The 12554-nt window shown below is 34.7% G+C and overlaps 1 protein-coding gene across 2 annotated transcripts in view; it reads left to right on the top strand.

Annotated features, from left to right (window-relative positions):
- Oprm1 (opioid receptor mu 1) overlaps nt 1–12554 on the top strand; it is a 71243-nt gene that overhangs the window by 899 nt on the left and 57790 nt on the right. The gene's annotated exons all lie outside the window — the stretch shown is intronic.

Here is a 12554-nt window from a genome sequence, read left to right as displayed (position 1 = left end):
AGAGAAGTTCCTTTGAGCAGTTAAAGGCCTAAAAGTGGGGTGGGGGTGCTCTTTGGTAAAGCCCTCTTATACTGAGATAAGGGGGGCTCTTGGTACAGTGTCCTATGTATGGTCTGCCCTTCTGCATGAGCTATGGATAAATAAAGTTGGTGAATAATGGGGGTGGAACTCTGAGGAGTTTTTCCCTAATTGAGTTGCCGAATTTTCTCACTTGTTTTAAGAGATGCACCTTGCCAACTTTCCTACACTGGCTACTTTAGGATGTACTACAGCCCCACCCCTTCTCCCCAGTCATAGACTCCTTCATGTCCTTCTCTCTGCATCCTGAGGCCACACTGGGGAGAGGGAGTTTCCCTGGCATTTCTTTTTGGTAGGTAGTTGTACTTTGTTGTAGCAAACATGACAGTTGTGTTGCCTAGATGAGTTTGCAGTTGCTAGCTGCAGATCTATTAGAGGAATGATAAATTGCATCTGGAACACATAAGATGGTTCAGAAGAACTGCAGGACAAAACTATTTTTTAATGTCTCCATAAGTTGAAGTGACTAAAAGCAGCAGAAATCAGCATTACAGACTGTTATTAGAAAGTTGTACAAGGTCCTTTGGGGAGTAAAAGAAAGAAAGTATATTTATCTAATAAAATTATTTCAAAGGAGTTAGTGGTCCATGTTATTTGCCCAGATGTTCCATGTGTGTTTGGCAAAGTGTGTACAATCTCAGTATTGAGACTCTCAATACTTGGATTGATGTTGATTGTGTTGACATTTGATGTGTCTATTCAATTCTATATGTGAATGTAAAATACTAACACATTCACTTTTGTTAAAGTAGGTAAAATTTTAACACTTCAAAATGGCTCCAGATTTGAGTTTTTCCTTCCACTTTGGGTTATATGTACATTGTGAACATGGCATTGTCATATTTAGTTACAATATTTGCTTCATCTATTCAGCAAATATTGCAGATTTAGATGGGGCTCTTGAATCATTTATCAGTCTCCCCATTACACTTTTATCCCCAAGGTGCTGTAAATTGCATGCAATTGAGTCTTTCTACTTTCTTTCTACGTCTGATTTCTTTAATTAATGATTGTTAAAGAGTAAAGCGAATTTTCCTGATCCTTTAATGGGAAATAAGATCAGTAGTGTCTCTGAGAAAAGAGCACCATCTATTGAAAGGAAAGCTAACAACAGAGAGAAAAATACAAAAAAAAAAGGAAAAGAAAATTCTTTTCAAAGAATTTAGCTTTGAAAACATTTAGCTTCTGTAATTCAAAACAAACACTCATATCAGAGACTAAAATAATTTTTATTCTGCAGTTATGACAATAAAAGCATAATTAAAGGCCTGTCTTACAAAAGAAAAATGTTCTTTTTCATTTTTCCTGAAAAAAAAGACCTTTGTAGAATCATAAGCTAACAGAAATAGAAGGGATGAGAGATCATCTATGATAGATGAGTAATCTGAGGCACAGTATAAATTATTTGTCCAAGAACAGATGTTTCATTAGTTCAATGCCGCTAAATGTCTCTTAGATAACATAATTTTCTTATTTGATTATGGTAGCAAATCATGATTTGAGTTAATTCAACAATTAGGTTGACAGAGTAAGTTTAGTTTTCAGTAATAATGTGGGAATAACAAATAACCCCCAAATGTATATATGCAATCCTGAATAACAAAAGCATGAGAAAGAAATTTCTAAAGCATTGAAAAATCATGCCTTTCGAAATAAAATCTTTTATTTATGTTATTACTTCTTGGCATTTTCCTTCATCATTTTCCTCCCTTTCAGTTTTTGTTTTGCTGTAAAGAGAGAACCGATAGAGCAGCAATCAGCTGAGAAGTAAGCAGTATGGTCCCATCCCAGTGTCTAAGGTTGCTGGTTGAGTGAGTTTGCTTTAAAGGCATTAGCTGTCACCTATTGTTCACTGGGAGAGACATGGTGACATTGCATCCTCCTGGGAACATGATATTATGCTTTACTCTCTGTACTGAGAGTTCTGACAAAATGCAGTACTATTTGAAGGATCAACCCAAACACCCACCTGTGGCAGGCTGGGTGTTTAATTCCGAGGTCAGATAACCCTCTGGGAATTTGACAGTGAAACAGCAAAATGGGCAGTTCAGGGACAGATGAAGGGATGGACAAAGTGGCTGAGGACTGGAGGTCTTCGTCCAGTTAGCTGAGGATATTCTACTCATAGTATCTAGGCCACAGAGTTTTAACTACAAAATGATCAGCTCAGGGATATTATGAGCCCTGCTAAAGGATGGAAATATTTCTCTCTTTTGAAGTATTAAGGAGAAGTGCTCATTTTTTTTGACTCCCTAACATTTAACAAATAATATTGGTTGATTAAGTACAGTTTTGAGGCCAAATTTAGGTAGTATTTATAAGAATAACTTGGTATATGGAATGAATCATGAGACTAAGAAGACTGTGGAAACAGGTACTGCAGGTACTACAAATGTGGTCAGGCCTCTGTGTTCTGGGTTTCCTAACATCATCACCATCACCACCATCACCACCATCCCACCTTCATCAACAGTATTATTAAATGCTTCGAAAACTTAAAAGGACTTTTACATAGTGCTGTTCTAAGTAATGTAAGAGAGGGAAAGGCATATTGTCCTGTGATCTAAAGACTTAAAATCCAGATGTTAAATGAAAGAAGTCCTACAAGTATCCATCCCCTGAAAGTATATTGGGGTTTAAAGAGAAAAAAAAAAAAAAAAACGCTTGCAGGATAATATTATTTAAAAATGGCACAAAGATTTGGGAAAATGTAAAGATGAAAATACTGTGAAAATTAGCATTTGTTTTAAATGGGATGGCATTACTGACAAGAATCTTAATAAAAAAATATCAAAATAATACACAAAGTTATAGCCAATAGAGATATTTTACTTACTGAAGATATTATAAGAACTATCGAATTAACCATAATTATAAAAACTAATAGAATTCCAGATGGGTTAGTGAGATTTTCTTTTCAAAGAGACTTAGCAAAGTACCTTTGAAATTGTTGTGTGCAGACATCTGTAGATAATGGAGGACTAGAAAGTTTTAGATTCCTATGGACTATGGAAACTATTCTTTTGTAAAATTTCAACAAGACATGACAAAATGAGCTGGGGGTACAGAGAATAGAAAATCCTAGGTTTGGAGAGGGGGAAAGGATTATCAAATGATATTGCCTTATCTTTCAGATAGATTCTTAACTTGATTAAATTCTCAATATGAATAGACATCTGAAAATATAATTTAAACCTATGAAAAAATATCATTGCTATTTTCCTTTCCTAAAATGTATTTCTAATTTCAAAAAAAATCTTATGATTTTATTATTGATCCATGTACTAAATATTTGGCTCAGGTTTAAATTACCAAAGTATCAGTCACAACTTTTTAGAACAAAAGCATAATATTTTAGACTTAATTCATATCAAAACAGCCAAGAACATAGGAATAATAATATTTCATTTGATTTAAGGATGTATGTGCACACATGCATGTACATGTATATTTGAGTTAATTTAAATGTATGTCATTGAATACGTTCACTAGTGAATTTCATAAAATAAAAAGATGATTACTTATTTAAAAATTCAAATATTGATGATATTCTCTTTCACTTTGCAGACCAAAAAAAAATCTTAATTAGAAGATGGATTATAAAATGAATTTTTAAAAACTCCTAAATAAAATTCTAATTTTGACATAATGGTTAATATCAAAATATGCCAACTTAATTGCATATCTTTCATTCATCAATGGAAAGCTTCTGATATCTATTACACTTTTAACTTTGCTATTTTCCATGGAGGATATTAATTCTGTAGGGAACACCTCACCCTCTTCCTGGAAGTCTCCTAAATACATTGAGTTGCTTTTATTTTCCTGAGTTGGAAACTAACTTTGTCATTTGCATAATTAAGTTTTCTAAATTCTTCTTGCTCTCTCAATTATTTTCTTCCTTAAAAAAACTACCTTATATTTTTGAAATGTTTTGAACATAAAACAGTGTTTAATTATATAATGACTCTCCTGTACTGAAAATTATATATTAGCTTAGTATGCCCAAGGCTCTGAGTTCAATCCCAGCAGCAAATATATAAATATATTTTAATAATTTAGGTATAAATTGTATGTATAGTGTTATGATTATATAAATTAATATTACTAATTATATTACACATATATTATTATACAAACTGTCAACAATTATTTAATCTCTCTCTATATATATAATTGTTATATTATAACAATTAGAGAGAGAGAGAGAGAGAGAGAGAGCAGTTGAAATCTTTGCTTTCATTACCCTCCCTCCCATGAGACTGCCACTATTGTGAACTTGGTGGTAATTGTTTATATGCGTATTTGTATTATATATCTGTTTTTCACAAATTATCTTTTTATACATTCTTATAACTTTATAATTGGTAGTGTAGTGAACACCAAAGTTACTAAACATAATTTTAGTATTTACCCCAAGTAGTTCTAGTTTGATCAAGTTAATGGTAGAAGCTGGATATCAAACAGAACAAATATAAAAACCAATGAGCAAACATTCTTGGTTACCAATTCTCCTGAAAACGTTTCAACTGACCTAAGAAAAACTGGTTTACAAAGTTCCATTTAATTTGATCTGGTGAAGCCCACTAACTCTCTCTGCATCAATTTAAGATGCAAAATTCAGAATACAACTAATACATGAAAGCAAACATTTGAATGTTCTCCCATGAGTTAAAAAGAGAAGGGGCAGAAGGAGGAAGAGTGCGTGCCATGCCCTCCCCACCCTGGGACTATGCTCTTAGGCATACATGAAGCCCTAACCTGAGGCCTCTGTTTACAGGTCTTCTTACAGAGCAGCCATGATGAGGCTCTTGCCAGGTACCTCCAAGGAAATATGGTCAGAGTTCTTGCACATGAATCACTGTGTGAGAGGTTCTAATAAAGGGAGAGATCATTCTGTTCTAGGTGGGTTTCTATCCAGACATGAAAAATGTCAATAATGTCAAGTACTGTTCTTTTTTTTTTTTTAATTCAATTAATGAATCACTCATTAGTTGTACGTAAGTAGGTGTCTGAGTCTGCTGCTCCAACAGAACACCATAAACTGCTAGGATAATGTTCACCAACAAATGTCCCACCTGGTGTGGGTCCACCCTGGGGTCACAGGCAGCTATGTTCTTGCTGTGACCTCACATGGGAAATGTGGCCAGGGAGCCCTCTGGGGCTTCTTTTATAAAAGCACTTATTATTCATTAGCTCTCTGTCTCCATGACCTAATCACCTCCCAAAGGAGACACCTCTAAGTACCATCAGATGGGAGATTAGTTTCCAAAACCTGTATTTTGTGGAGATATAATTGATCTTAAAGTGATCCAAATACAACCTTTCAAAAATACTATTAGTATTAGTATAATTTGAAGTAATGTCTGAATAAATCAAATTAAACTGATCCACTCATTGTCTTATTTTTTTTGTATTTAATCTCTCTTATACTCTTTTTTGTAACTTTTTCTCCTGTTTACTCACATTATTTCTCTACTTTTTTTCCTGTCAAAATTTTTCTTATTTTTCAAGTTCCAGCCAAAATCTATTCCTTTTGCAGATTCCCCATAGAACTCATAGGACCAACTTTCCTGAAGTGAAACCAAAAATATCTACTACTATTGTGAAAAAATCTTTCCATTTTCTCTAAACTTCCAAAATGTCAGTCGATAGTACTTGAAGATTTGAACTACATATATATTCTCATGTTAGCTAAGAAATTCAACAAAATTGACCAACATGATGATGCACCTCTAAAACACAATGTAATCCAAAGTTTTTCGAAATTCAAATTTACCTCAGATGAATCTGATGTAAATGCTAATTCAGATAGTTCTCCCAATTCATTGTTTTGTTCATACCTATTTAGTTTTTTCTCACTTGTCATGAAAAATAATTCATATTGTGGATTGACGTCACAAATCAGAAACTCGAATACAGACGTATAAATCCGTCTGTGCACTCGTATATAACTCCATAAACTTTGAATAAGGAATTGTTTGTTTATTTTTATAATGGAAACACAGAAAGTAAAAGTTGCAACTTTTGAGCCAACTATTTAATCCTTGAATCTGTTTCATGTGTGTTTCTGTTTGAAGATCCTTTTTGAATGTGGGTTGTTGATTTGATAATACTGAACTCAGCATCAATACTATGCGCCTGAATTTCTATTTGAACAAAGCTTGTTTCACAGACATATTTTCTCTTCAACGTGTATTAAGAACACTAGACAGCACTATAACGGCATGCTCGGGGTTATTATAAATAGTGACATCACGGACAAAAACACTACAATGCAACAAACCTTGCAAAACCTAGATTGCAGAAAGGACACTTGTTCCCAGTGTGAGGCGGAACTAGAAGACACAGCATGGCCCTGCTGACTACACCTGGGACCTTGAACATAGAGCAGTTTAAATTTTGCACTGCCTTCACATGTCCACACAAGCCCTTGAATAAATGAAAAAGCCCACAAGTATTTTTTTTTTGGAATTCCAAATCATTTTAGTCAAGTCTCAAATACAGAATCCTCATATGATATGATTTGAATATATATACAACAACTTTCAAGGAAATGTAGGCAACTCTTGGTATCCATGACACTTTGGTCCCAAGACCCCTGTAGAGACCAAAATCCTCAAATGATCAAGTCTCTTATATAAAAAGACTTAGTATTTGCATAAAACCCATGTGCATCCTCCCATATACTTTAAATCATCTTTAGATTAATTATAATATCCATAATGAAGTATAAATGCTATGTGAATATAGTTGTGTTTTATTGTTCAGGCAATAACAAAAAAAAATTCTGTACATGCTCCATATGGACACAACTTTTTTCCAAATACTTTTGATCTTTAGTTGGTCAATTGCGTGGATTTGGAACCACCAGACACGGAAAACTGATTGTACTTTTTAAACACAACTGAAGAAGAAAATCAGAAAATTATTCTTCACATTAAATGTGGCAGCAAATTGATGACTTGGGCAAGTTTTATGTTTTTAATACCATTTATTATAATCAGAAGAAATATCTTGAAAACCAAATCCTTTCTCCAATGATTCACTCATCAGTTTACCATCAGACACTTGGGCACACCACAAATTTTAAACAGGCATGGCACATTGTAATAAAATTGGAAATTTTATTTCCATATTGAAATAAAATTCTCAAGATTAAGTTGATTCCCTTATATTTCTAATAAAAATATAAATAATAGAAGTTTAGATAAAATTTGGATATGTCATATAAGTATGTGATTATCTGGATTATTTTTTATAATTAAGGATTCTGTTCAGTGACCGGAATTCTAAGGCTTTTATTTTCAGCAAAGCTCTAAAACACAGAAAGGAAAATTTTACCTAATAAAGAGTAACTATCCTATTGCTACACAATCACAATTACTTGATGCTCATATTTAGAAAATTTTAGAGCGATTTTAAGCACTAAAATCCTTATTCTAGTTTTTATAGTATACCAACAAGGGCTTAGTCTACAATTTAATGACCCCCCCCCCCCAGGTCTTCTGATTAGCCTCCTTCCCAAGAATGCACGAATAACTAGGGATTCAATCTGGACCATTAAAATCTATTTTATGTAGAAAATACTGTCATTAGCTAAAGCAAAGTTTGAATTTAAATGACTTCAGGGTTAGGATCTCACCTCATTTTACTCCATTTTGAAGTACCTATGACTCACACACATTGGACGAAGAGTGATCACCTTGTTTAATATTTCCTATAAAAGTCCAGAAAGTCAATATTTTAGGTTCTTGCAGCCGGATGGTCTCCATCATAGTAACTAAGTCCTGCCTGTCAATCAGAAGCAGACACAGGCAACACATAATGAATGGGCACAAATGCATTCCAGTAAAACTTCGTATGGACACTGAAATTTTAATTTCTGCATAATTTTCAAATATTTTGAAATATTTTACCTTTGATTATTCTCCAACTATTTAAAAATGCAGAACCCTTCTTAGCTGGTAGGTCATAGAAAGAAGCAGTGGGTTAGATTTGAACCACAACCTCTTATTTGCCAAACACAAGTATAGAGGATCCAAAACAAAACTTATGTTCTTGCATGGTCATGGAATAAAAACATAGTATTTTCTTTGGCAATTTTGATTACATGTTGTCTAATGGATAAAGATAAAGAATTTTGTTAAAATGACCTTTCAACAACTTCTAATATTTTTCAACTTCAGAAAATAAAATACACATATGATGCTAATACAAACCAACAGTTATTATAGATTGCCTGACACAGAATATTGATTTTCTGGAAATTGATATTAAAGTTGAGGTCTAATAGCAATGACACAGGATTCTTCCTACGTTTTTCCATGACCCTATCTCTAATCCCTAGTTTTTTATTTGGCCCAGATTACTAGCAATGTTCATTATTACCCCTAGCCAGGGATTAAGAAACAAGTGCTTAGGAAAGAGCATTTCTGAAGAATTTCTCTCTATAGAATATGCTTTGTGCTTATCTCAACTCAGTGCAATTTTATAGGCTTTCTCACAGTATTTTCCATCTTCTATCATTTGGAAGTTTTCACACACACACACACACACACACACACAAATTGAAACATCTGCAAATTCTATTTTTTACTTTTTATTTTTTATTTTATTTTATTTTTTTGTGGTGCTAGGGATTGAACCCAGGGCCTTGTGCATAAGAGGCAAGCACTCTGCCAACTGAGCTATATCCCCAGCCCATCTGCAAATTCTTATTAACTTTTTCGCATATACAAAATCTGTCCTCGAGGCCACCTATGACTACCCACCAGCCATGCTGCACCCACCACATGCACCCAGGAAGTGAATGGCAGTTTCTTCTCACTCAATCTCTCTTTATGCCATTTCAAACACAAGGGCTCATTGCTTGGGAGATTTTTTTTTCTTTTTCTTTCTTTTTGACTTACATAACTAACTTGTTCATATTTTAAACATTTATTTTCTGCAGTTGTCCAAAGATGCCTTGAAAACTATTATTTTCCTATATTTCAGAATTCAGAGTGTCCCGATGGATAAAAACAAGCTCGAGGGTTAGCCCAAGTGCTCTGAGGATGTGTGTGATCTCTTGGCTTTCTGTTCATGGTTTTGTTTAATGTCGTCACAAAAACTCACTGAAATCTCCTTCCTGCCTGGCTCCACATCTTTAATCCAACCCCCATCCATCCCTGTCTAAATGAGTCCTCTTTTAATCAATGGTGCTCAGAGAAAACCGTCTGGCATGTGCAGAAGTTCTTTAGATTATCCAGATGGCCATCAAGAAGAAGTTTGCAAGGAAAGCCAAGTTGAAGGAGTTTTAACTGGGTGACATATTATCCACTGAAAAATTCTATCATTCCTAGAATCTCTTAAGTGAGAATCAGATCCAAATTCTAGCAAGGAAACCAGTCTTTATAAAATGAATGATAAACTTTGATATTCCTACCTACTGGAGTATAAGAGTTATTGTGTAAATTTTTAAAGATGCTTCGACACAGAAGGAGGGACTTCCTGGATATGCTGGAGCAGTGGCTGGTCTCTCTCCTGCTTGTACAATGTCATGACCTTGGAAACTTAAAACTAAAGCAAGTCACCCTCAGCTAATTAAATCAGAATCTCTGGGAATAGCTCCTGGGCATAGGTAGGTATAAAATTTTCCCAGTGATTCTAAAATGCAACCAGTATCCAGAAGCACAGGGTAGGCTTGGCCCTATCCATTTTATTGATGAAGAAAAAAATGAGCCCCTGTGAAGGAGATTCAAAAGACATGATGATATATTTTATTGCTCTAAACTTTAAGACGTTGTTTATAGAACAAGTAAGAAATTGCCTTTCAGAAAAGTCCATGGTCAAGATGTTTTAGACATATTCCTGAATTTGACTCACCAGCTGCCTTCAGAGGAGACACTGTGGAGCTGATAGGGTAGGAAACCTGGAATGAAAAGAGACGTTTGCATGTCTGCCCATTACTAGTTAGTTATAATAGTCAGTGCACACAAACTACCCCATTAGTTAACCCTCACAAAAGGAATAATAGCAATGTTCAATCTCACAGGGATTTAGGTCCAAATTAGACAAGATATGTAAAAACGGGTGGTAACTTGGAAGTGCTGTATATAGGTAAAGAGTTTTGACTTGGCTCCCAGGTCCTCTTCTCCACTGCACTCAAACATCAATCACCATATTAATGCACCCAGGACTTTTGCCATTCCTTAGGTCAGGATTATTATTCATTATATTTAATTATGATTTATGTTTTAGAATAACAGTGAAAAACCACAGCACTGTATGTTTGGGGGTGGAGGGGATGGGGTGTGCAGGGGGGGCCCATTGTTTGGTTGTCATTTGTCATTCCCATCAATGCTCTCCAAATGTGCAGGGCCACTCCAAAACCAATCTGTTGGTGGCCACAATGATGCGAAGAAATTCTAAGGATGAATAAATGCAATTTATTTGATCCCCTAGTGATAAGTCTTCTTACATTTTCTAATAAATTCAGAAGGAAAGAGATGCAAACCTTTTTTTTTTTTTTAGACAAAACAGCTATTTTTGTTGCTTAAATCTTTCACTTTCAAATGGGTGTTGCAGCCAAACTCCTATTTACCCAGCAATGTTGTTTCATTGATTCAGAAAAGGCCATTTATAACAACAGTCTTCTCTGAACTCTGGCTTTGGAAATTTAGGCATTTAAGATTCCACCCCACAACTCATCATCCTGACCTATGGTGAGTCTGATTCTCTAATCAAAGTAAAGTTGGTCAAAAGATGGAACTCACCATGAAAGATGATGAGTGACAACCCTCCGAGTCTACATGTCTGTCTCTTCCTAACACCTTCATAATGGATTTTTCCAGGACTTGCAAAACAATGTCTGCCAACTTCCAAAATCACAGCAATAAACTCTGTGAATAAAACAAGTGCAGAGTGTCAGGGAGAAAAAACACCCCTGAGGCATCCAGTGCCCTCTGAGAACTAAATCTCTTCCAAGTACAGAAGCTGTGGGGAACAGGAGATCAATAGAAGGGAGGCCTTCTTTGATTCTAAACACTTTCCCACTGAAACACTGGGTTCAGGGCCAGTGAGAGGTTGAGCATTTTGTGGGGGAGGATGAAATGTTAATTGAAAAATGTTGCCAGCAATACAGCCCAAACATCAGAACCTGATTGTGCTGCCAAGAAGAACAAGGGAAATTATTATCGACAGACAGTATAATTTTATACTTACTCAGCCCCCATCAGCTCTGGAAAGAAAACTACATGTGTTGAATAAAATTAAACATGAGCTTGCTTCTTACAATGTTGGTGATCTAAGTCCACTAAAATCAGTGGTCCCGTTCAAAACAGGCAGCACTAATTGAGATCTTCGGAATCGTCTTTTCCTTCTGATAACAAAAAGAAACTTAATTAATTTCTTTGTAAAATAAACAAAGCCAATATCTCAGTACTAGAGATACTGCTTAAAATTTCATACAACTTTAAATTTTTCATTATATTGAGTAATTTGATTCTCATTAAATGTTTGTGAGTATAATCAGGGAAGAAATTGTTAACCAGACTAATGCTAAAGAAGATTGAACACATTTGCTACATTTGATGGGCACTTTCTTATGTGTTCCATATACAGAGGTAAGCAGAATAGACATGGCCCTTTCTTCTCCAAATGTTCAGTCTAGTGGAGAAGATGGTTAAGTCATGTAACCAGCTAATAGATGCCAGAGATAGGACTACATCCTTGCTAGAACATTAGGTTCTTCCAACCACAGTATCATAAAAACCCTATTCTCAAGATGGTTAATAGCTCAAGATGGTTGTAGTTCATCTTCCTCCATTACCAAGCTCATAATGGGATCACTCCTCTATCAAGTCTTTATCCAAGTTCCAAAATTTTGTTAAAGATTTTATTTAGATTATCAGAGACTAGACAGGAAAAATTACTGGAAAGGGCCTTGGTTAATTTTCATAGAAAAATTAAAGAGAGTATATCAACCATAATTTATAAGTATTCTTCGCAAATCGAAATTGTAAACATTTTACAAATAAGTGTATTTCAATAATAGAGAGTACTGCATACATGGAACTCATAAGAAACAAATCTCCAAATTTAATCTTTTGGGACATTCATTAATTAGCACATCACTCTGTTGAAACAATGGTCAGCCTACTTGTGAATATCCTGTCCTGTGAACACAGGCAGAAGAAAAGATCCATCTGGAAGACAGACTTGAAAATTCTGCTTTTTAAATTATTTTATCTGTTTTGTGAAAAACTTAAGATATAAATATTAAAGGAAAAAAATCAATGCCATCTTTTAAAAAGGGATTCCTGTTCGTAACAAAGGAGAAAGAGCCTGCACATAAATAAATGCATCATATTTTGAGGAGACACTGTCACTTCACAAAGAAGAATGTATACACACACCAACCACACAAATGATCATCCCACAAAAGAGTATTATTCTCTCAGCAACTTAGGAACTCCAAATAATAGCACATAAAT

The sequence above is a fragment of the Ictidomys tridecemlineatus genome, chromosome 8 (genome assembly GCF_052094955.1).
Source record: "Ictidomys tridecemlineatus isolate mIctTri1 chromosome 8, mIctTri1.hap1, whole genome shotgun sequence".
Lineage (NCBI taxonomy): Eukaryota > Metazoa > Chordata > Mammalia > Rodentia > Sciuridae > Ictidomys > Ictidomys tridecemlineatus.
This window is presented reverse-complemented; position numbering and strand designations above follow the sequence as displayed.